General features: G+C 44.4%; 1 non-coding gene and 1 pseudogene across 1 annotated transcript; both read left to right on the top strand.

Moving 5' to 3' along the window:
• Positions 1–20,233: 20,233 nt before the first annotated feature.
• On the top strand, positions 20,234–21,780 carry LOC147981931 (GPI-anchored protein LLG1-like; annotated as a pseudogene).
• A 1,910-nt stretch (positions 21,781–23,690) lies between these two features.
• Positions 23,691–23,763, top strand: TRNAK-CUU (transfer RNA lysine (anticodon CUU)). The gene has a single exon. It is a non-coding gene; the product is annotated as a tRNA-Lys (tRNA).
• The last annotated feature ends 1,375 nt before the right edge of the window (positions 23,764–25,138 follow it).

The following is a 25,138-nucleotide window of genomic DNA, read 5'->3' as shown; positions in this document are numbered from 1 at the left end:
GGAGAACACTGCTTTCATTTGCACTATTTTGTGAACAGAGTTTCAGCTTATATGCCAATAACTTTATCATCACTTAATTTGGTGCAGAATTCAAGCTCCCATGCTCCCATCAACATATCAATACTTGTATCAAAAATTCTAAGCTTGGTTTGGAATCATTACGGTAGCACTTCCACTGGGGAAAAGGTATGAACATATCAGGAACCGATAAGACCACACATGCTTTGCTAGAACTGATGTGACCATTCGGGATGGAACTATATATACAAGTAGACATGTCTCTTTCCACATAAAAGTCAACGGACAAATACATACAGTTGCTACTATGCATAAATTATATTCTTTGCGCGCTGAAATAAAAATGAAACAAAATCACCTTAACTGAACATGAGACATGTATTTCCACCCTGGCGCCATTGCCACTCCATTAATTAAGCATGAATTGGTGCTCATTTTACACACTCTACACTCTACATGAAGATAGACTTGTATGTAGTCTGTACATTTATTTTTGTGCTCATTTTACACACTGTATACTCTTACATTAAAATACATGGATGAAAGGAAGTAGCACAACTTAGAGTTGTATGTCAAAGCGTTTAATAAAAAGTAGCACTTGTTCTGTACATAACCCCTATAATCCTATGTGCTTAAAGGATTAATAAGTGATATAGTCAGTGCATAGTAATTTGGTTTTCTTAAAAATATATGGATGAAAGGTAGACCGCTATATGAAAGCACTTGAAATGCAAAATTAGCACTTACTGTAACCCTGCAATTCTGATGTGCTTCCAGAATGAATAAATTATTCTGAGGAAGCTGCAGCTTTTATACCTCTAATTGCCTCAAAGTCGCTCATTAAATGAAAGTATCCACAGACTAATTTTTGACACGAATCTCCAAACACAGTATGAAATATTTGGAATTTCTTGAACACCAACCAAATAAATCGTCAAAAAATGCATTCTACCCAGATATAAGAGGCAGAGAACTTTACTCGCAAATCTTGCTGGAATAACCAGCGATGAAATCTCCTTGGTGAACATGGAAATGCACGCACAAATCCTCAAAGGGAATGACGACAGTATGGATGTGCCATGCATCCAGGCGAAAGACGTCCTTAAGCGTGCGGTGATGAAATCTAGCAAGTGATGGCATCCTCCCTGGTGACGGCTCAAGCTGAAGGAACGCACAATTGGATCAACGAGAGTACGCGGATGCATGAGGGGTTGAGAGAGGCCAGGTCCGGCAGAAGCAATGCAGGGGGTGGCCAGATCGGCACCATGGTGTGCGGTGTGCCTGCCGCCGGCGCACATGGAAACCATAAGGGGAGTCGCCACCACGGAAGCAGCCATCCCCGGCGTGGAGGTCCGCTCACATCCGACGCTCCTCGTCGGCACGGCCGCCTCCCGCGGCATCCTCTGGATGAGGCACGCCTGTGCGTGAGTGGGGGCGGTTCCAGAGTGGTGGGATGCGTGGTCGGGGCAAGAGGCGTCGCGTTGTGAAACAAGAAACCGCGTTCAGGTGAGAGAGAGAGAGAGAGGGGAGAAGCCGAGAGGGAGAGAGAGAGAGATCTCGCTCGGTGTGCATGGTCGGGGCGGCGGCGTGAGGCGCGGCGCGGGAGGAGCAGGAGGCGGCGTGCGGCGCGGCGCGATGGGAGGAGGAGCAGGATGGGGCGTGCGGGCGTGGGGTGTGGCAGTTTTTTTTTGGAACGGCGGGCTTAGCGATGGATGGATCAGCGGTGGCTTGATGCGTGGTTGGTGGTGTTAAACACAAAATGATTAAGAGTCATTAGATTTTGATGATGAATGGATGTGATTGTCTGGATCTGCCCCTCTCTTCCTTTTATAGTGATAGTAGACTAGGTGGAATAAATACAAACCACAAATATTTGTTGTAATAAAAGTGATCTCTCTAATCACCTTTTGCATCTTATACAAACCACAAATATTTTTTCTTTTTCAATACACAGACACTCATACATATGCACATACACTCAGTCCTATGAGCATCTCCGAGAGACAGTCGGCACATACCCTTGAGATTGACAAAGTCGCCACCGACACCTTCAGCATAGTCGACGATAACGTCTCCTCCAACTGAACACACATCCCCTAAAGGCTTGGAATAAATGCAGAAAAATGCGGGCACCGAAAGGCCTGGTATCAAGTCTAGGATTTGCACCCTGATGGGCTGAGGATACCACAAATATTTCTGACAAAGGTGATATCTATAAGCACCTTTTTACATCTCGATTTTCTCCAAGAATTATGCATTGAAAGTTATATAAATATAACACATAATTTGCACGACGTTGACTACCCACAGAGATATGACAAGCTGCATGAGTCGATTACCGTGAGAACATATGTTGTTGAACATTTGCACACACTTTGGCTGAAGATAAGAGGTTCACAGGGTGAATCGGCGCCTTTTCCTTATTGTACTATCTTGGCAACCACTGCCAAGATCGGATGCTTTTTCCTTATTGTACTGTCATTCGCAAGCACTACCAAGATAAACAGATGTTTCATAAGATAAACAGATGATAGGGTTTCTTGGTCAAGATTAACATACTAGACCGAGCCAAAATATTTTTCTTCCTAGTATGGTAGATGCCATTACCATCGAGAATTCAATTTGATTACCATCGCCTCTCACGAAGGTTGCAACATTATCCTCGAAGCACTGAAACCCAAGCATAAAACACCCATTGCAACACGTGGAGGGGCAATACCGCAAATTTGGCTCATCAAACACGTGGAGGTTAAAGATGAAGCAAATGGAAACATAAACTTCAGAGAAAATACTTTGCGGTGGCGTGCGTGCCTACGTCTAATCCTCAATCATGTTCAAGCTATTCCAATCTATTCCTTTTCTTTGCGGGTGGTTTTAATCTATTCTTGACCTCTCCACCATTTCAATCTCGTTTATATTTCAATCCTTGTTATTGGTACTATTTAATACTACATAATGTTCTTTTTTTGCGGGGGTACTACATAATGTTCTTGTATGCCCAATACCTGGTATAAGCAATTATTTCAAATATTTCCAAAAAGTTTGTATTTGCTTTTTTTGCACGAAGCATAGTTATGGTTTCAATTATAATTTGCACCCTTACTTTTTTGTGGGAAGTACCCTTGCTTATCCTTCAATTCTAATGTTTTAACGCATGATTCTTTGATTGTGAATAACACACACTCCCTACTACTACTACTACTACTACGATCAACGCATGATTCTATGGTTTGTATTATGCCATGGGAATTGGTGATTTATTTTGCTCATGGCACTAACTAAGAAATGTTGAGTTTTCAGATTCAAAAATTTATCATTAAGTTCTATGTTTGTTTTAGGAGCTCCAACCTATGATCAATGCGAGTATGAGGTGCAGGGAACTTTTCAGTGTTTGTCTGCTCATTTTTTCCGTTTTAAACTTTTGTGCATACTTCGCATTGCTCAATATTTCCTAAAGTATAATCTCAAAATTTTGAAATCATGGCAGCTTGCCCGTCTAGCTGAATCGGTAGAGCACAAGGCTCTTAACATTCTGGTCTTGGGTTCGAGCCCCAAAATGGGCAACATGTTTTTGTAGTTTAACTTGATTTTAGTAGAATTTGTCTAGAGTTATGCCATTACCATCGAGATGTCAATGAGATTTGCATCTCCTCTGAAAAGAGGTTGCAAACCTAATCCTCAAAGCACCGAAAACCAAACATAAAACACCCATTGCAGCTAGTGGAGGATCCGGGAATTCAATTTTGGGTGTTCAGTTTTTTTTTCACCCTAACAAAGAAGCCAACTCCTTCACGGAAATACGAATACATATACAAATTGTTCACAATAGAAACAATATCTCAAAAGGTTAAGAACAATACAAAATAGAGAAGAAAATTACAACACAACCATACACTTTGTCATGGCCTGAAAGCGAGATATGACAACATCATTCTTCACTTGGTGAAAGAATTCCATCATCGTTCACTTGAAAGCAAGTCAGTAAAACGATGTCGGCTCGTCCATGGGCGGACGAAAGATTCTGACTGGTTTTTTTCTGAGGGAGAAAGATTCTGACTGGTTTTTTTTAGACAAACTCGCAAAGCTTTTATTCATCCGTCACAAATGTTTACAGGGATGAAATCCAAATTTCCTGGGTGACCTAACCAGACATGGCGGCCAAAACCCAGGGACGAAAGATTCTGACTGGTTTTTTTAGACAAACTCGCAAAGCTTTTATTCATCCGTCACAAATGTTTACAGGGACGAAATCCAAATTTCCTAGGTGACCTAACCAGACATGGCGGCCAAAACCCAGGGATAACGCATGCTTTGCAAGCTTGTGAGCCTCAACATTCGAGGTCCTAAACTCATGATTAATCAAACAAGAAAAAAAACTCTAGAGCGGTCTATTATTTCATGTATCACGGCTCTATATTGTGCACTTGTACCTTTCTTGATTGCTTCGACCGCCACTTTACAGTCTGAAGCCACTGAAATATCATGGAAGAGCAAGTCCTCAGCAAGGGCCAAAGCTTCACGAATCGCCAAGGTCTCCAACGTCTCTGGATCATCAACATTATTGAACCGGATCGCCGACGCTCCTTGGTACTCCCCGCTGCCGTCTCTGCATATGGCCGAAACCGTCCCGAAACCACCATGTCGCGCAACCGCCGCATCAACGTTGATTTTCATGTGATTTTCAGGCGGAGGGATCCACTGCTTCGGTCTAGGGGCCGGTGCCTTCTTCTCTTTCTCGGGCTTCTCCAAAAACTGTAGCTCGGGCAGGTAGCTCGATATGAAGCCATGAGTTGCAAAGGGTGTTTGGAAAATCCCCTCATGTATTAACTTCCTCCGTGCAGCCCAAATCGCCCATAGGGTGACGATCATTGTGACAAGCTCGTCCTTTGGTAGCGACTCGAACATGGAGAATAACCACTCTCTTGCATTGTCGTTTCGGTTCATAGACATATGCTGCACCATATCCTCATTCGACAAAGCCCATATGCTCCTGGAGAGGGTGCAGTCCAGAAGTGAGTGGCGCCAGCTGTCCTGCGCACCACACACGCCGCAGTTATCCGTCGTGGACATGTTTCTGTGTTGTAGCAAGTCTCCTATTGGTAGTGAGTGTTGGGCAAGTCTCCAAGTGAATACTTTAAGCTTCGACGGCACCTTTAGCTTCCATAAGGCCGACCAACTCGACATCAGACCCCGGAGATTGGAGGTATGCTCTCCTTCCTCTAACCATGCTTCTCTTCCACTCTTTATGCGGTATATCATTTTGTATGATGTCCTGACAGAGAAAAGGCCTCTCGGATCCTCGGACCACGCCCAAAAACCATCAACTTGACGGGTGCAAATGGGAATCCTCAGGATAGCCTCGGCATCCATTGGAGCAAAAACTTGCCTGATCAACTCTTCCCTCCAAGAAGTGGATGATGCATCAATTAAGTCTGAAACTAGTTCTGGAGGGTTATGGATCAAGGAAGAAATCGGCCTCATCATACCCGCTCTTGGAATCCAATTGTGCTGCCAAATATTGGTCGAGCGCCCATCCACTAGTAGAAAACATGGCTTTGGTCCAGGTCGGGTCAGCCCATTAGTCCCGGTTCAGTCCAGAACCAGGACCAATGGGGGCATTGGTCCCGGTTCATGAGCCCAGGGTGCCGGCCGGGCCACGTGGGCCATTGGTCCCGGTTCATCTGGACCTTTTGGTCCCGGTTGGTGGGACGAACCGGGACCAATGGGCCTCGCTCCTGGCCCACCACCATTGGTCCCGGTTGATGGCTTGAACCGGGACCAAAGGCTCCCCTTTAGTCCCGGTTCATGCCACCAACCGGGACCAATGAAGTGCCTATATATACCCCCTCGCGTAAGAGCAGAGCACACTGCTCTGTTTTTTTCTGGCCGAGGGGGAGAGGGCTTGGTGGTGCTCTAGATCACCTCCTATGCACACAAGGTGTTCGATGGAATGCCCGAGCCACACTACTTAAGCTTTCTCCTCTCCAAGCTCGACCTCCAAGCTCCATTTTCCACAATATTTGGCTAGGTTTAGCGGTCCGTCACGCCCCGTCCCCGTCTTCACCGCCATCGATCACCCGCGCCGAGCTCATCGCCGGCACCACCGTGGTGAGCCTCTTGTTCTTATCTTCTTTCTGAAAGGAAACATATTCTTACTTGTATGTTTACATAGATACTTGTATTATTTTCTTACTTTTATTATTCCATCTTATATAGTGCGATGGTTTTGGTATCCGCCCCCGTCGGCCCTCGTCCTGTCTATGATTCGGATGTGGTATATATATTATCTTTATAACTATTGGTTCATTTATTGTTTATGAAAATTATGCAGACCGACGTGACATAGATTTTATTTATGTAGGATGTATGTGAGTCGGAAATGCCAACCGACCCTATTGTCGAGAGGTTAAATTTAGTTAAAGAAGAAAACAATTTGTTGAAGGAAAAAATAAAAAAAATTGAGGAGGAGAAGATGATATTGGAGTTGCATGTTGCGGATGTCGTCGATGATCACAAGATCAAGATGGATGCAATGCGCTTGAAGATTAGAAAGATTAGAAAATATGCCATTCATACCGAGGCTTGGTATCATTATGCCGTTGGATCAATTGTTATCTTGGTTGCGATTATGATCGCATTTGTTTTCGCATTGAAATGTTTTACATAGTTTCAATGTATGGTTTAATTAATTAGATGCTCTGGAGAGCTATATGTTGTTAGATGAGAACTATGTATGCACTTTGGTTTTAATGTGATGATGAACTTCTATTAATTTAGACACTTGATTATATATAATGCATGCAGATGAACCGGCAATGGATGTACGGTGACAGACACACCTGCGAGTACATTAAGGGCATGCATGAGTTTCTCGATGCGGCTGAGGCAAACAATCAGAATGGTTTTATGTGTTGTCCATGCACTGAAGGTGGGAATACGAGGTCTTACTCTAACCGGAAAATCCTTCACTCCCACCTGCTTTACAAGGGTTTCATGCCATACTATAATGTTTGGACGAGGCACAGAGAAATAGGGGTTATGATGGAAGACGGTGAAGAAGAAGAGTACGATGACAACTATGTGCCCCCTGAATACGGTGATGCTGCAACGGGGGGAGCTGGTGAAGATCAAGAGGAACCAGACGATGTGCCCAATGATGCTGCAACGGGTGAAGCTACTGAAGATCAAGAGGAACCAGACGATGTGCCCGATGATGATGATCTCCGCCGGGTCATTGTCGATGCAAGGACGCAATGCGAAAGTCAAAAGGAGAAGCTGAAGTTCGATCGCATGTTAGAGGATCACAAAAAGGGGTTGTACCCCAATTGCGAAGATGGCAACACAAAGCTCGGTACCGTACTGGAATTGCTGCAGTGGAAGGCAGAGAATGCTGTGGCTGACAAAGGATTTGAGAAGCTACTGAAAATATTGAAGAAGAAGCTTCCAAAGGATAATGAATTGCCCGACAGTACATACGCAGCAAAGAAGGTCGTATGCCCTCTAGGATTGGAGGTGGAGAAGATACATGCATGCCCTAATGACTGCATCCTGTACCGCGGTGCATACAAGGATCTGAACGCATGCCCGGTATGCGGTGCATTGCGGTATAAGATCAGACGAGATGACCCTGGTGATGTTGACGGTGAGCCCCCCAGGAAGAGGGTTCCTCCGAAGGTGATGTGGTATGATCCTATAATACCATGGTTGAAACATCTGTTCAGAAACGAAGAGCATGCCAAGTTGATGCGATGTCACAGTGAGAACCGAAAGAAAGATGGGAAGTTGAGAGCACCCACTGACGGGTCGCAGTGGAGAAAAATCGAGAGAAAGTACTGGGATGAGTTTGCAAAGGACCCAAGGAACATATGGTTTGCTTTAAGCGCGGATGGCATTAATCCTTTTGGGGAGCAGAGCAGCAATCACAGCACCTGGCCCGTGACTCTATGTATGTATAACCTTCCTCCTTGGATGTGCATGAAGCGGAAGTTCATTATGATGCCAGTTCTCATCCAAGGCCCTAAGCAACCCGACAACGACATTGATGTGTACCTAAGGCCATTAGTTGAAGAACTTTTACAGCTGTGGAATGGAAACGGTGTACGTACATGGGATGAGCACAGACAGGAGGAATTTAACCTTAAGGCGTTGCTGTTCGTGACCATCAACGATTGGCCCGCTCTCAGTAACCTTTCAAGACAGACAAACAAAGGATACCACGCATGCACGCACTGTTTAGATGACACTGAAAGTATATACCTGGACAAATGCAGGAAGAATGTGTACCTGGGCCATCGTCGATTTCTTCCGACCAACCATCAATGTCGAAAGAAAGGCAAGCATTTCAAAGGCAAGGCAGATCACCGGAAGAAGCCCGCCATGCGTACCGGTGATCACGTACTTGCTATGGTCAATGATTTACACGTAATCTTTGAAAAGGGTCCCGGTGGACTAGCTGTTCCGAATGACGCTGAGGGACACGCACCCATGTGGAAGAAGAAATCTATATTTTGGGACCTACCCTACTGGAAAGACCTAGAGGTCCGCTCTTCAATCGACGTGATGCACGTGACGAAGAACCTTTGCGTGAACCTGCTAGGCTTCTTGGGCGTGTATGGGAAGACAAAAGATACACCTGAGGCATGGGAGGACCTGCAACGTTTGCACGAAAAAGATGGCATGCCTCTGAAGCAGTATAAAGGTCCTGCCAGCTACGCTCTTACGAAAGAAGAGAAAGAAATCTTCTTTGAATGCCTGCTTAGTATGAAGGTCACGACTGGCTTCTCGTCGAATATAAAGGGAATAATAAATATGCCAGAGAAAAAGTTTCAGAACCTAAAGTCATATGACTGCCACGTGATTATGACGCAACTGCTTCCGGTTGCATTGAGGGGGCTTCTACCGGAAAATGTCCGATTAGCCATTGTGAAGCTATGTGCATTCCTCAATGCAATCTCTCAGAAGGTGATCGATTCAGAAATCGTACCAAGGCTAAGGAGTGACGTGGCACAATGTCTTGTCAGTTTCGAGCTGGTGTTCCCACCATCCTTCTTCAATATCATGACGCACGTCCTAGTTCATCTAGTCGACGAGATTGTCATCCTGGGGCCCGTATTTCTACACAATATGTTCCCCTTTGAGAGGTCCATGGGAGTCCTAAAGAAATATGTCCGTAACCGCGCTAGGCCAGAAGGAAGCATCTCCATGGGCCATCAAACAGAGGATGTTATCGGGTTTTGTGTTGACTTCATTCCTGGCCTTAAGAAGATAGGTCTCCCTAAATCGCGGTATGAGGGGAGACTGACTGGAAAAGGCACTCTTGGAAGAGACTCAATAATATGCAGGGACGGATATTCTTGGTCTCAAGCACACTACACAGTTCTACAGAACTCTACCTTGGTGACCCCGTATGTCGATGAACACAAGAACAGTTTGCGCTCCAAACACCCGGAGCAGTGCGACGACTGGATTACATGTGAACACATCAGGACTTTCAGCAGTTGGTTGGAAACACGTCTCAGAGGTGACAACACTGTTTGTGATGAGTTGTACTTGTTGTCTAGGGGACCATCTTTGACTGTAGACTTACAAAGGATACGAGATAAATGGGAATACATTTTACACGATCGCCCAAGATCAAAAGAGCACCAACCAAAACAGCGGTGTCCGCTTTGATGCAGCAACCGAGAGCGGAAAGGACACATATTATGGTTACATAGTGGACATATGGGAACTTGACTACGGACCTGATTTTAAGGTCCTTTTGTTTAAGTGCAAATGGGTCAATCTGTCAGGCGGCGGGGTGCAGGTAGACCCACAGTACGGAATGACTACAGTGGATCTGAAAAATCTTGGCTACACTGACGAACCGTTCGTCCTAGCCAATGATGTACAAGCAAAGAAAAAGTGAAGACTTTCTCCCGCAACTATTATGATGATACCATGCCAACTTTGTAACACACGAACATGCTACCATTGTCCGTTTTGTACATGCACATGCTATGTGGGTGAAATTATGATACCATGCCAACTTTCAACTTTTTCAGAGTTCATTTGAAATGCTTTAATGTCTTATGGTTCGGCCCTCGTAATACCATTATTCAAATTTTAACTATTCAAATTTGAAAACTAATGGCACTAACAGAAAGTTTATAATTTTTTCTAAAACTAATGGCACTAACAGAAAATTTATAATTTTTCTGACCTAAAAGCAAAAAGAATTAAAAAATGCAAAAAACAAAAGAAAATAAATAATGCAAAAAACAAAACAAAAACTGGAAAAAGTAAAGTTAATCACAAACTTATGGTTCAAACAAATTTCAAAGAATTCAAATTTTAACTATTCAAATTTGAAAACTAATGGCACTAACAGAAAGGTTATAATTTTTCTAAAACTAATGGCACTAACAGAAAGTTTATAATTTTGCTCCTCACCCGTGGCCCATGACCATTAGTCCCGGTTTGTGCCACAAACCGGGACTAAAGGGTTGGTCCTCGTTGCGGGCAGAGTTTAGTCCCACCTCGCCAACCGAAGGGGGCTCACACCGGTTTATAAGCCCTTCCCTCTCTGCCTTGTTGAGCTCCTCTCAAAGTGAAAATAGATGCCCTAATAGAGAAAAGTTTAACCTAAATTCATAGTGAATTTCTCTGAAATTCATAGAAATTTACTATGAATTTAGGTTGAATTTTCTCTATAAGCGCATCTATTCTTATTTTTTTAGTAAGTTAATCACAAACTTGTGATTCACACAAATTTCAAAGAATTCAAATTTTAACTATTCAAATTTGAAAACTAATGGCACTAACAGAAAGTTTATAATTTTTCTAAAACTAATGGCACTAACAGAAAGTTTATAATTTTGCTAACCTAAAAGCAAACAGAATTAAAAATTAAAGCAAAAAACAAAAGAAAATAAATAATGCAAAAAACAAATCAAAAAACAGGAAAAAAATTATTTTTATAGTAAAGTTAATCACAAAATAAAATAAATAAAGCAACAAAGAAAACAAAAAACTAAAAAAGTGTTTTCAAATTTGAAAACTAATGGCACTAACAGAAAGTTTTTAATTTTTCTAAAACTAAAAGCAAAAAGAATAAAAAAATAAAGCAAAAAACAAAAGAAAATAAATAATGCAGAAAACAAAACAAAAAAACTGGAAAAAAATAGCAACAATAAGTATTTTTTTGTAAGTAGAAACAAAATAAAATAAATAAAGCAACAAAGAAAACAAAAAAGTGTTTTCAAATTTGAAAACTAATGGCATTAACAAAAAGTTTATGATTTTTCTAAAACTAAAAGCATAAAGAATTAAAAAATAAAGCAAAAAACAAAAGAAAATAAAATAAATAAAGCAACAAAAAAACAAAAAAAAACCACCTACTGGGCCCCCACGGCCTGAATACGACTAGAAACCCATCCAAGGGCCAGGATTCAGGCCCGCAGGAGGCCCAGTAGGCCCACAGGCATAGCAGTGACAATTAGGCCTGTAAGCCTGCAATGGAGAGAAGCTCGAGAGGGGTGCGGCAGTGGGGCTTATAAACCACCGCGCACCCCTCTCAACTAGCGAGGTGGGACTAAACTTTCGACGTCGCAGCAGCACAAGGCCTTTGGTCCCGGTTGGTGGCATCAACCGGGACTAAAGTGGGCATTTGTCCCGGTTGGTGCCACGAACCGTGACCAATGCCCCCCTTTAGTCCCGGTTGGTGCTACCAACGGGGACCAAAGGCCGCCGCTTCCCGCCCTTTGGGCTGCTGAAAATTGGCATTTGGTCCCGGTTGGTGGCACCAACCGGGACTAAAGAGGGCATTGGTCCCGGTTGGTGCCACAAACCGGGACCAATACTCTGTGTATATAAGCAGGACTTAGGAAAATTTGACGAACTCATCGCCAGTTGCCCCCCGGCCCGCCCAACGACGCCGAGCTCGTCGACGCCGCAAGGCTGCCCAAATCGACGTCGTCCGCTGCCCCCCGAGCCCGCGCGCCCCTGCCCTCGCCCCCGAGCGTGCCTTCACCGTCCGCCGACCCCGAGCCTTCCTCGTCGCCGACGCCACCTCGCTGTGAGCGCCGCCCGTTCCCCTGCTCCTCCCCTTGTACTGGCCGCCGTCGCCGCCGCCCCTGCCCTGCGTGGCCGCCGCGCGCCGCCCCTGCCCTTCGCTGCCGCCGCACGCCACCCCGCCGCGCGCCTCCCCTGCCCTGCCGTGCCGCCGCCCCTGCGCGCCCTTCATTTTTATTAGTTTAATTTTTTTGTTCATAATATAATGTATATGTGTATGTATGTGGCTATGTGTATGTATATGTTCAAAATGTATAAAAAATTGTTCAGAGCATGTTTTTGTTCATATATGTATTTTTTTGTTCATATGTGTATTAATCTTTTTCCATATATGTAATTTTTCTGGTTCATAGAAATAAGAGGAAGAAAGAAGAAAATTTTGTTCATCAAAATTTTGTTCATATATATATAGAAAGTTTTTTGTTCATAGAAAGTTTTTTGTTCATATATAGAAAGTTAGAAGAAAATTTAGAATATGCTAAAATTTAGAAGAAAAAGAAGAGGAGAAGAAGAAAGGAATAGAGGAGAAGAAGAAAATAAAAATTCATAGCATTATTTTTATGAAATTTTTCTATTTTCTCATAGCACTATTTCCATGTATATATGTATGTGGCTATGTATGTATAGATGGATAGCATTTTTTTCATGTATGCATGTCATTGTCGATATACCCCCTCCCCGTTAACTTCGACAGGAGGGGGGTCGGTATAACCCTCCCCGATAACTTTGACATGAGGGGGGTCGATATACCCCCTCCCTGATAACTTCGACATGAGGGGGGGTCGAGAACTAGTTTAGGGGGTCGAGGGTTGAGAACTAGTTTAGGGGGTCAAGGGTCGAGAACGTCAGACATTCATGAGAGAGGCGAGGAAGAAGGGGAAGAAGAGGGAGAAGAAGAGGAGAGGAAGAAGAGGAAGTCTTCTCCTCTATTCTTTCTTCTCTTCTTTTTTCTTCTTCTTCCTATATGTATTAGTTTTTTTTATTTAGGTTGTTAATTAGTAGATATTCATTTTGTTCATATATGTATGGATGCATGTGGTATGTTTGTATGTATGTATCGGGTATGTCATTGTCGATATACCCCCTACCCGAAAACTTCGACATGAGGGGGTCGAGAGGGGGTCTAGGGTCGCCGAGGGGTCGAGGGTCGTCGAACATGAGAGGAAGAAGAGGATAAAAAAAGAAGAGGAAGAAGAAAAAAAAAGAGGAGAAGAAAGAATAGAGGAGTTATTCTCCTCTTTTTTTTCCTTCTTCTTCCTCTTTTTTTATCGGGAACGAGGGTCGTCGAGGGTCGCCGAGCGGTAGAGGAAACCCTAAATAGCAAGTAACGTAGGTGTGAGATACATGTGGCCGTCGGTGTCGGACAGTACATCCACGTCCCACAAGTGACGCGGGCTTCGACGCCCACGTCACTTGTGGGACGTGGATGTAGTGTCCAACACCGACGGCCACATGTATCTCACACCCATGATACTTGCTATTTAGGGTTTCCTCTACCGCTCGGTGACCCTCGACGACCCTCGTTCCTGATAAAAAAAAGAGGAAGAAGAAGAAAAAAAGAGGAGAAGAAAGAATAGAGGAGTTCTTACTCCTCTATTCTTTCTTCTCCTCTTTTTTTTCTTCTTCCTTTTCTTTTTTTATCCTTGAAGCGTTGTCAAGGCCACCCCAAACCCTAGAGAAGCAGCGTCAATATTTGTTGTCAATATTTGAATAATATATCCATCTGTCATGTTTGAATAATAATTGCCATGTTGTCAATATTTGTAGAAACTATGGACACCGCCCGAGACGAAGTACAAGAAGAGTTGTTGGGGGACATAATCGCACGAGGAAGTGATGCCGTCTGCTCATTGTTTCTCAACGACACCGATGGTCTGGAAGGAGCTGGCTATGATTATGATGGCTCCGGTGACCTAATGCCGGTGCAAGAAGGAGACCGTGATGACGTCTCCAGTGACCGAACCGAGTCCGGCCAGGTATATATATTAGTTAAGCTTCTGCTGACTAGCTAATTGATGCATTCATTGTTTTGGTATGTACACATATTAATTAAGTCTTTGTTCTTTTTTCTAGCCCTCCGGATCGAGCACAACTTCGGTAAATAGACGAGGCCCGAAGAAAAAGTTGAGCTCGGATGAAAAGTTTGAGATCATAGCAATCACGCCCGACAGCCAACCGATTGAACCCCTCCGGACAAAGAGCGCATTTGTTGCTCAGTGCGGGGTTTTGGTTAGGGATAAGATCCCGATCAGCATCCAGCAATGGTTAAAGCCGGCTACAGAAGACCCTAAGGTGTCTTATGTCAATGATATGCAGAAAAATGATCTTTGGACTGAGCTGAAGTCAAATTTCACCCTACCGCCAGAGGATGATCCAGTGAAGCCAGTTAAAGAGCAATTAATCAAGTCTTTTGCTCTTAAGAGGATGGCAGAACTATTCAGCAGGTGGAAGAAAGAGCTGAATAAGTTTGTCGAAAATAAAGAGACACCAGAATTCAAGGGCAGATATGAGAAGATCAGAGATCACTGGCCCGCATTTGTGGCCCACAAGACATCGGAAAAGAGTAAGAAGATGTCGGCGAAAAACAAGAAAAATGCTGCGAAGAAGAAGCATCACCATCGCACGGGGTCAGGTGGCTACCTCGTAGCCCGGCCTAAGTGGGCCAAGACTGAGAATGATCTGGTTGATAAAGGGATCGAACCAGAGACAATTAACTGGCCAGACCGTTGCCAGACTTGGTTCTTCGGGGCTGGCGGAACCTTGGACCCTGTAACAGGGAAGTGCATTTGGACGAACAATCAAATGGACATACCATTCAGGAAGTTTCAGTAGTATATCGAAGCAGCGCAGCAAGGGACATTCTTTCCAGGCAAAGAGAACGACGAGCTCACAATGGCCCTCGGGGATCCTGAGCACCCTGGACGGACACGAGGCACGTCAGGCTCCATTCCGTGGAAGGTTGGGTTTCCGGATGCAGGCGGGTACAAATGCTAGGAAAGGAGGAAAAAATTGCAGCAGACTCAAATGCAGGCGCTGCAAGCAAGGGTACAAGCGATAGAGGAACGAGAAGCAAATCACAGCAAACGAACTGCCGAAGCTTCCCCCGAAGCTACCCCGCCATCTCAGCGGAGAAGCAGCGTGGCTTCCACCGAGCTGCTTCAGCCGGAGCATGCCTTGACGGCTCCTGCCAGCTATCCCGTGGATGCTATCACGGAGTCTCAAAATTGCCACCTTATGACGCAATGGATGAATTTGAAGGTCAAGGCGGCTGTTGGCTCTGTTTATCCTACTGAACCTGGCACAACTTTTCACTGTCGGCCGATTTCAGAAGGATATGCTAGGGTGATGGTGGATGAAATAACGGAGGGATTTGAGGACCTCCAGCTTGACCACCCTACCGGTGAAGGGGAGACTAGGTTGGGTTATGCTCTGAAGACTCCATGCCTATGGCGGAAGGAGCTCATCAACCTTCCGAACTGGACGCCTCCGCCTCCTCCTCCTCCTCCGGCAAGTCAGGGAACTCTGCCTCCTCCACCGCCTCCTCCTCCGGCGAGTCAGGGCACTCCGCCTCCTCCACCGCCTCCTCCTCCGGCGAGTGATGATCAGGGCACTCGACCGGCTCCTTCTCCGGCACGTGGCGGCACTCCGCCTCCTTCTCCGCCTGCGCCGACGCGGCCGAGCAGCCAGCCTCCTCCTTCTCCGCCTTGTCAGCAAGGGCGGAAGATACCTGCCGCCACTCCGGCTGCTCCGGCGCGTCGTAGTCCTTCTCCTCCGCCTCGTAAGCAAGTAAAGAAGACAACCGCTACGTCTGCTCTGCCGGCGTCTAGCAGTACAGCCAAAGGCGGGAGGAAATACAGATTCGGTCCTTCTCTGAAGACTCTAGAGAAGTTACCATACGAGAGGACCCCGGAGGAGAACGCCGAGATCGCACGAGAAGAAGTGAGGAACTACTTTGAAGGGGTGAAAGCAAAGAAACATCCACCTCCGGAGGAGAAGGTAGATCCGGTGAAAGTGAAGCGCACTCTGACTGCCCTGACAAAACCACCCAAGTCTCCGCCGAAAGGAAACTATGAGCGCATTATTGGAAAGGAATTTGCCAAAGCGGAGCGGTCGGGAAGTACTGTCAGTGATCAAAGGCTGAAAGAACGATGAGCTGGGAAACAAATTGCCCAGCTCGGCGAACAAGCGAAGCAATCGTGCCCCCCGCTCAAGGTGCCTAGCGACAACGTCGCTAATGATCTGAGGATGGTGCCCGGTTATAGCAATCTTGGCGATTACCTGCCCGACGATGTACATTATGATTTCATGGAGGTGCAGATACAAAGATACGAGTACGGGAAGCCTCTCGTCAAAGATGAAAGATCTCTATCAATGATGATGCGAAGATTGCATGATTGGTACTTGAAAATCTGCAGAGACTCTGGGGGGAGGAGTACTTTGTATGTGAAAGTTAAAAAGGAGCATGACCTCGTTGGAATTGAACTGTTGCTTGTTCCATTTGAGGAGTTCTTTCAGTTTTTCAATCAATTGGCCCTCGATAAAACAACGGTCACCTGCTACTGTCTGTAAGTAGTACTACTTCTCTCATTAAGTCTCTCTATATAGCTCAGCTCTTTCATTGCATGTATTTATAATCATCCTCACTATATTATGCAGATTGAAGATCGCCGAATTGAAGAAAAGACAAGTCGGTGATATTGGGTTCATTAACACATATCTCATAGATGCAACTCAGGTTAAATTTCATGCCGCAGATACCGAGGCCAACTTGCTACGATCGTTGGTAATAAATGAAAACAAAGATATAATACTCTTTCCTTACAACTTCAAGTGAGTGTTACTGTCTTGTGCGTATTCGGTTTCCCTTATATATTAGTCAAGGTTACAGTAATGTAATTGATGAGTTATGCATGCGTGTGCAGTTTCCACTATATTCTCCTAGAGATTAAGCTTGAGCAGGGACTAGTAACCGTCTTAGACTCAAGACGAAAAGATCCCCAGGACTATGCGGACATGACTCAAATGCTCGAGAAGTAAGTTAAATCGATCATTATCCACCATATCAGCAACTTTGTTCATTTCCTGATATATCAAGTAATTGTTTTCTTTGTCTGGCAGGGTTTGGAAAAAATTCTCCAAAAAAGCTCCAGGACTCCCGAAGAAGCTGCAATTTAGACACCCGAAAGTAAGTACTATAGTAGCATGTTCCGCGCATCTCCTATTGATTCAAGCGCTAGTTTCATCAATACCATTTGGCATTCTTGATTATCAGTTTGATTGACCTCTATTTCTTGTAAAGTGGTTGTGGCAGGAACAAGGGAATGATTTCTGTGGATACTACGTTTGCGAGTCCATCCGCCACACGACCTATGAGCGGGGCTACACTGACGAACAATATGAAGTACGTAAATAACAACATTCACAATTTTATTTTATTACCATCATTTGTGTTGAGTTTCATTCATTCATATATATATGTATTGACCCCCTTCTTCAAATTAGATGTTCCAGAAGCGGGATGAACTCCTAGCACCAGCTCGCATGCGAGCAATTCAAGAGGAATTGGCAGCATTCTTTCTTGACCACGTGATAGCTGAAGACGGAGAATACTATGTGGACCATGAGTCCGTATGATTATATTTGTAAGAGATAATTATTGTATATATGTAGTCGGTAGTGTCGGATAGATATACGAGAACTTGTTGTTTGACCAATCTCTCGGAGAAGGAGAGGTGGTCGATATCACTTCTCTCTGTATGCATATATGTTCATGACGATCTTCTGTTTCCTTCGTTTGCTTACTAGCTAGCTAGCGTGTCTAGTCCTCTCTATACGTATGTATAGTACGTAGCGTCGACCAAGCACGGACATAAGAGAGGACACTTCTCTCTATTAATTATAGCTAGCTAACACAATATATGAAACACCTAAATTAACCCCCAAAACCCCCAACCCCCCCCCCCTTTCAAAAAAAAAACAAAAACCCCAGCCACAGAAATGCTCACGCGTGGATGCCTATTGGTCCCGGTTGGTGCCACCAATCGGGACCAAAGGCCCTCCTGTCTGGGCTCCGCGCACAGGCCACGTGGTGGCCCATCTATCCCGGTTCTGGATTGAACCGGGACTAAAGGGACAGGGCATTAGTACCGACCCTTTAGTCCCGGTTCAGGAACCGGGACAAAAGGCTCTTACGAACCGGGACAACATGCCCTTTTTCTACTAGTGATCTCATATCCGCATAATCGCACCCAGTTTCAATATGTCCCTTCCATCAACAATTGCTCTCCATATCTGTGATGGGTGTGAGCCCACCTCTGCCTCGAAGATGGATGAGTTAGGATAATAAGCCGCCTTTAGAATGCGTGCACTCAAAGAAAGCGGCTCTGTCAGGCACCTCCAAGCATGTCTAGATAATAGAGCCAGGTTAAAAACTTCCATATCCTTAAAACCAAGACCACCCAAGTTTTTGGGGTTTGTCATGACGTCCCAAGATACCCATGCAGGTTTCCTCCTCCCATGTTTTGAGCCCCACCAAAATTGTCGAATAATTGACGTTACACTATCACGTAGACCCCTCGGGAGGTGGAAGCAAGACATAGAGAAAACTGGTATGGCCTGTGCAACTGATTTTATCAACACCTCTTTACTTGCTGCTGACAATAGTTTCTGCATCCACCCCTTCACTTTTTCCCACACTCTATCCCTCAGATAACGGAATGTGCCATTTTTTGACTAACCAACCTCTGTAGGCATCCCCAGATATTTTTCGCTTAGGGACTCATTCTGAACCTGAAGAATGTTTTTTTACTTGGTTCTTCAAAACCTCGGGGCAACCTTTGCTAAACAATATTGAGGACTTTTCAGTGTTGATTCTTTGGCGGGATGCATCGCAATGAGTACGAAGTAGGTTTGAAACCGCATTTGCTCCCTCCACACTAGACTTAAATAGCAACAGGCTGTCATCCGCAAACAGAAGGTGATTCACCACAGGAGCTGTGGGTGCCACCCTCACGCCGCCAAGTACCGATGACTGAGAACTATTTTTTAAGAGGCACGAAAGGCCCTCTGCTGCCAATAAGAATAGGTAAGGGGATCTCCCTACCTTATACCTCTGGATGGTTTAAATTGCTCCAATTTTTCTCCATTGAACAACACCGAGAAAGACACTGATTTTACCATTCCCATAACAATATCAGTCCATGCTGTGGAGAAGCCTAATTTCAGCATGATCGCATGTAGGCAAGCCCACTCAACCCTATCATACGCTTTCATCATATCCAACTTCAAGGCACATAGACTATTTGTCTTAGATTTGTTCCTCTTCATGAAATGCAAGCATTCATAAGCACAAATAATATTATCTGTGATGAGTCTCCCAGGCACAAAAGCAGATTGTTCTTCGGAAATAATATCAGGCAAGATTTTCTTCAATCTGTTGGCAACGACCTTCGAGGCGATTTTATATAAGACATTGCAAAGGCTTATTGGCCTGAATTGAGATAAAAGGGTCGGACTAGCAACCTTTGGTATCAAAACTAACACCGTGTCATTGACTCCCTCAGGGCTCTCCTCCCCTCTAATGATGCGCAAAACCACCGCTGTCACTTCATCCCCACATAGGTCCCAATGTCTTTGGTAAAAGTGGGCCGGAAAACCATCGGGCCCCGGGGCTTTAGTCGGGAACATCTGGAACAGTGCCGTCTTCACCTCAACATTCGAGTAGGGCGCATCTAATGTGTTGTTCATCTCCTGAGTAACCTTGCGGGGTACATGCTGAAGCACTTCCTCCATTCCGCTCACTCCCTCAGAAGTATATAATGACTTGTAGAAATCTTGGACCATCTCCCTTAGTTCGGCCGGATCCTCTGTCACCACGCCAAGGGAGTTTGATAATGCCCGTATCATGTTCTTCTTGCGCCTCAAGCTAGCCCGCATACGAAAGATTCTGACCGGTGGCTGGCGCTGTGTGCGTCTCTCGTGCGTGAAGCCTGCTTGTCGGTGCTCTTGGGCTCTTTATTACTTATGAAATGGGCTACTAATGGGCCTATAGGTCTCTCCATAGCCGCCCGCGACACTAGTCCACTAGAGTAGACCAGAGTGCCGAGCCAACTTCGCCCAAGAACCTACCGTCCTTCCGCTGAAGATCAAGCTGCAGCGGCGAGCGATGGCTCTGACCCGTCAGTTCCTCTTCCTCTTCCCTGCCGCCGTCCTGGCATGGCTCGCCTCCGCCTCCGCGTCGCCCTTTCTGCCGGGTCCGTGCTCCCTACTGCGTACTAGTACTAGTATTTTGCCTCTTGGAGCGGATTGTGATGGGTTCGTTCTGCTCTCTTGGTGCTTGACCAGACAGCGTGTCCCAGGCCAGCACCGGATCGACGGGGAAGAGGAGCTTGCTGCAGACCAAGAGGGGTACGTTGTCTCCTTTCTTCTTCTTCTTGCTCAGTTTAACCCTTTAGTCGCCATGACGGTTTCGGGATAGGTCCAAAGATGGAGAGATTTGGTCTAATATTAGAGAAGATTTGGTTGGAAGTGATGCCGTTAGATACCCCTAACGGACCCTATTAGTCTCCATGAGACCAAGGCCGCGCTTGGAATGGATGTATTATAATACGGAGGTGTATAATTTACAAGTGTAACTTACCGGTCTCTGTGCAAACTCCAGCCGAAAGTGAAACGACGGGGGTGAGGTGTGTATTTTTTACAAGTGTATTTAAAAGAGAAACGGTGATCCAAACAGGGCCCAAGGATTGAACATCACTTGGATTGATTTCGTCATTGTTGCTGTGTAAGGGGTTGGAATTGGGGAACGAGCGTATGCCTGTTTGTGAGCTGAGATGTTCTGCAACCAGCCGCATTTGATGGTGCGCATACTGAAGATACTGAATTCACATGCTTGTTAACCCAACATAACCTCTTGATTCTTCTCATATGCGTTTATATATAGGACTGAAAAGGCTGGTGTGGAGTTTCTGAACTGGTGCAAAACAGAGTTAAGCGGTAAGCTACTGACGGAAATTACAAACTATCCTTCAGTAGTAAAAGCCGCTGAACTCTAAAATTCAAATGTCCATACATCAGATCAGTCGGATGCAGTCTGTATGTCCAGAGAGTTAAGCGGCTTATGCAAGTATGCACCATTATTTACTCAAAAAAATTATGTGACACAAAGATAGAGAATAAGTTTTGTTTTGCGCTACAGGTCACATAGGAGTACTACTTCTGACCATGTTCAAGACTTTCAATACCTTCATAATATGCTTCTGTTTATTCATGTGCATGCTTATCAGAGTGCCCTATGGACTTTGAATCCTAGAACTACACAATCATCACAAGCAGGTGCAAAGGACCACAATCGCCTCCTACGGAATGTTGTGATGCTTTCAAGGAATTTGCATGCCCATTTGCCTCGTACATCAACAACCAGAGCACTAACTGTGCAGACACAATGTTAACCTACATCAACGTCCATGGCTCGTACCCGCCAGCCCTATTCGCCGACGAGTGCCAAAAAGGAAAGGAAGGGGTTTCTTGCGAAGGCATCCGGGAGATAGGCACCGGCGTGCCGAGTGGTGGGCGACGAGCTCAAGGGAGTTCGCGACATCCTTTGGCCGCTCTCTTGTGTGGAATAGGAGCATTGCTGTTCCATTGAGTGACACCTTGCAGTTCTACAAAGATGGTGTGATTTCAGGTGCAAGTTGTATGTACTAACTAGAAACGATTAGGATTCATTTGCATCTCCTTGATGCTCTCTTGATGTTGTGATTGGACATTGGCCTTACCAAGTGATGTCTCTTCAGGGAACGCTTAATACTTGATAATAGATGTTCTATTGCTATAGTGTTTCCCGTTTGTTACAGAACAACATGACATCTTGACATTCAAGATTAGATGATCGGTTGATCACATCCTGCTATTGGCTGAGTGCACACCCAAATTATAAACCACGGAATCGAATATCAATTAATTATTTCAAAGCCTAATTAATTAAGTGATAATCGTGTGTTCATCTGTTACTGCATTGCCATGTTCTTGTATTTATATGTACTGCCTTTTGGAAGCATTTTTCCAGTTCCAGGTAGTACTGCAATCGAGATTGCGTATTGGAGCATTTTCAGCCGTGCCCTTCACACATAAGCACCTCATGTTCGGAACATTTTTTTGATGAAAAGGCTGGATCACTGCTTTTCATTGCGCTTAGAAGGAATAAAGGTTTACAAATTGAACGTGAAAACTTGATCTACGGATCGGACGGTGGCGGCTATCCATGGGCGTCCCCTCCTAGGAGGCACTGTCTTGGAGTCCCTGCTCTGTCATGACCGTATCCCCCCTCCTCGTTTCTTCATGGAGGTCTCCGTCCTCTTCAAGCGGTTATCCTTCGTCATTTTTAGTTAGCTTGGTTGGTGGTGGCATTGGGGGACGGTGCTCGACACCTTTGTATCATGTCTTGGGTGTGTGTGTTGTGTGCGGTGGTGGTGTGCGTTGTATCGGTCTGTCCGGATGTTGTGATGATGTTGGCTTTATAATATAAAGCGGGGGAAAACCCTTTTTTGATAAATTGAACGTGAAGTACATGGGGAGGGGGTGTTTTTTTTTCTTTCGAAAAGGGGGTTTGCCCAGCCTCTGCAAAGGGGAGGGGGTGGTTTAGATCATATAGTTACATCAATCTGGTTCTAAGGGTCGATCTACGATGTGCAGAACCTGCCTACGACCAGCATCAACCCAATCCTTGGCCTCCACCTGAATTTTTAGAAATAATGGTCTTGGGCTGCAGGAAGAATTTCTGAAAACTCTGGCATTCCCTTCTTTCCATATGTTCCACCACTCCAGAGAGATAATGGATTTCCACGATTTAGCCTGTTCCTTGAGCGCTGGCAGCAGTTGCTCAGGTATTCACCATAGATAACAATCAAACTCTGATGCATGTCTAGCATAGGGGAAAGTAGCAAACATGTGCGCAGCGGTTTCAGGCTCTTGAAGACAAAGAGAACAGAGTGGATTATGTTGCCATCCCTTCTTAGCAAGGTTGTCTGCAGTCAGGCAACGATCTTGAGCTGCAAGGCAAATGAAAAATTGGCATTTAGAGGGTGCACGAGCCCCAGGCCAACTTTGCAAATAGCAGCTTGATGTTTGCAACGAGGGTAGCAGCGTACACCGAGCTAGAACTGAACTGGCCATTTGCAGTCCAACGCCAAGTTAAAGTGTCTTCCTGACTGTGAGCCAGCTGAACCTGCTGCAGTTCATTCCACATGGTCATGAACTGAGTGAGTGAGTCTTGAGAGAGATTACCCTTGATTCCTTGAAGTGCCGCATCAATTTTCCATCAGTCTGAGCAAGTCAGGGAACCTCGTACAGAAACTCTCTCTGTTGTGCATTTTCTGAACAAGTTCAGAACATTGGCCCAAAGAATCTCTGTGCCTTGCTTCCAAGCATCCACCGCCTGTCCTACTTTGCTGTAGGCGTGCCCAACATAGAAAATAGGAGCTAGCTCAATTTCTCGTGGAACCTTTTGGTTTTCGTCTGCTCAAAAAGCTTCCATATGATAAACTTGAACTATATTAGTTTATGTTGGCATGACTTGAATACAACAATCAAAAGAGGCCAATGTTGAAAAACAATATCAAATTGCCAGTCTAGCTCAGTCGGTAGAGCGCAAGGCTCTTAACCTTGTGGTCTTGGGTTCGAGCCCCAAGGTGGGCGATGGATTCGTTTTTGTAACCCAGGTATATAAGCTGTTTTTTCACCTTGTCAATTGACGTACAACCTGGACAGTTTGCAACTTACTTTTTTAGGTAAATTTGTTCTAAGATATTTTCAGAAACTTGATAGAGTTATTGTATGTTCAAATACACAAAGTGCGTTGTTTCACATTATTTTTACTAAATCATCCGACTTTACGGCTAAAAAGATGGATTAAGTTGAAAGAACAATACAACCAACAACTTTCTATGATAAAAGTGAAATATACAGAAAGGATATTTGAAGTCTACACCCATCCTTTACATCTCGACACAGATGAATTATTTTTGCACAACACAAAAAAGATGCACAAACTAGATTAATCTTGAAGATTTGGAAAGTCAAATGAGTAGCATATTGTGAGAACATAAGATCACTGAATATTTAGACACATCTGGGTAAGGATACGAGGTTTGCAAGCAAGAGATGTCATTATTCATTGTTATATTGTGCTTATATTGTCGGCAATATGAATCCAGGGCATAAAAAGTGAAATATACAGAAAGGATATTTGAAGTCTACACCCATCCTTTACATCTCGACACAGATGAATTATTTTTGCACAAAAAAAAAGATGCACAAACTAGATTAATCTTGAAGATTTGGAAAGTCAAATGAGTAGCATATTGTGAGAACATAAGATCACTGAATATTTAGACACATCTGGGTAAGGATACGAGGTTTGCAAGCAAGAGATGTCATTATTCATTGTTATATTGTGCTTATATTGTCGGCAATATGAATCCAGGGCATAAAAAGTGAAATATACAGAAAGGATATTTGAAGTCTACACCCATCCTTTACATCTCGACACAGATGAATTATTTTTGCACAAAAAAAAAGATGCACAAACTAGATTAATCTTGAAGATTTGGAAAGTCAAATGAGTAGCATATTGTGAGAACATAAGATCACTGAATATTTAGACACATCTGGGTAAGGATACGAGGTTTGCAAGCAAGAGATGTCATTATTCATTGTTATATTGTGCTTATATTGTCGGCAATATGAATCCAGGGCATAAAAAAGTTGAAATAGGAGAACCTCTAACTAAAACATGTGTATTTGACACCATTAGTGGCCGCCACCAACGCCAAGGTAACCGAACGACAATTCAAGGAATAAAGAGCGGCCGTTATCATAATACTAGTAGTATTGTTTAGAGAATGATCTGAAGTAACCGCTTACTAAACAGAATAAGTTGGGCGATGGATTCATTTTTGTAACCCAGATATATAAGCTGTTTTTTCACCTTGTCAATTGACGTACAACCTGGACAGTTTGCAACTTACTTTTTTAGGTAAATTTGTTCTAAGATATTTTCAGAAACTTGATA

This window comes from Triticum urartu, chromosome 3A (assembly GCF_056163025.1).
Source record: "Triticum urartu cultivar PI428250 chromosome 3A, HENAU_Tu73, whole genome shotgun sequence".
Lineage (NCBI taxonomy): Eukaryota > Viridiplantae > Streptophyta > Magnoliopsida > Poales > Poaceae > Triticum > Triticum urartu.
The sequence above is the reverse complement of the archived record's forward strand: the minus strand, read 5'-3'. Positions and strand labels throughout refer to the sequence as shown.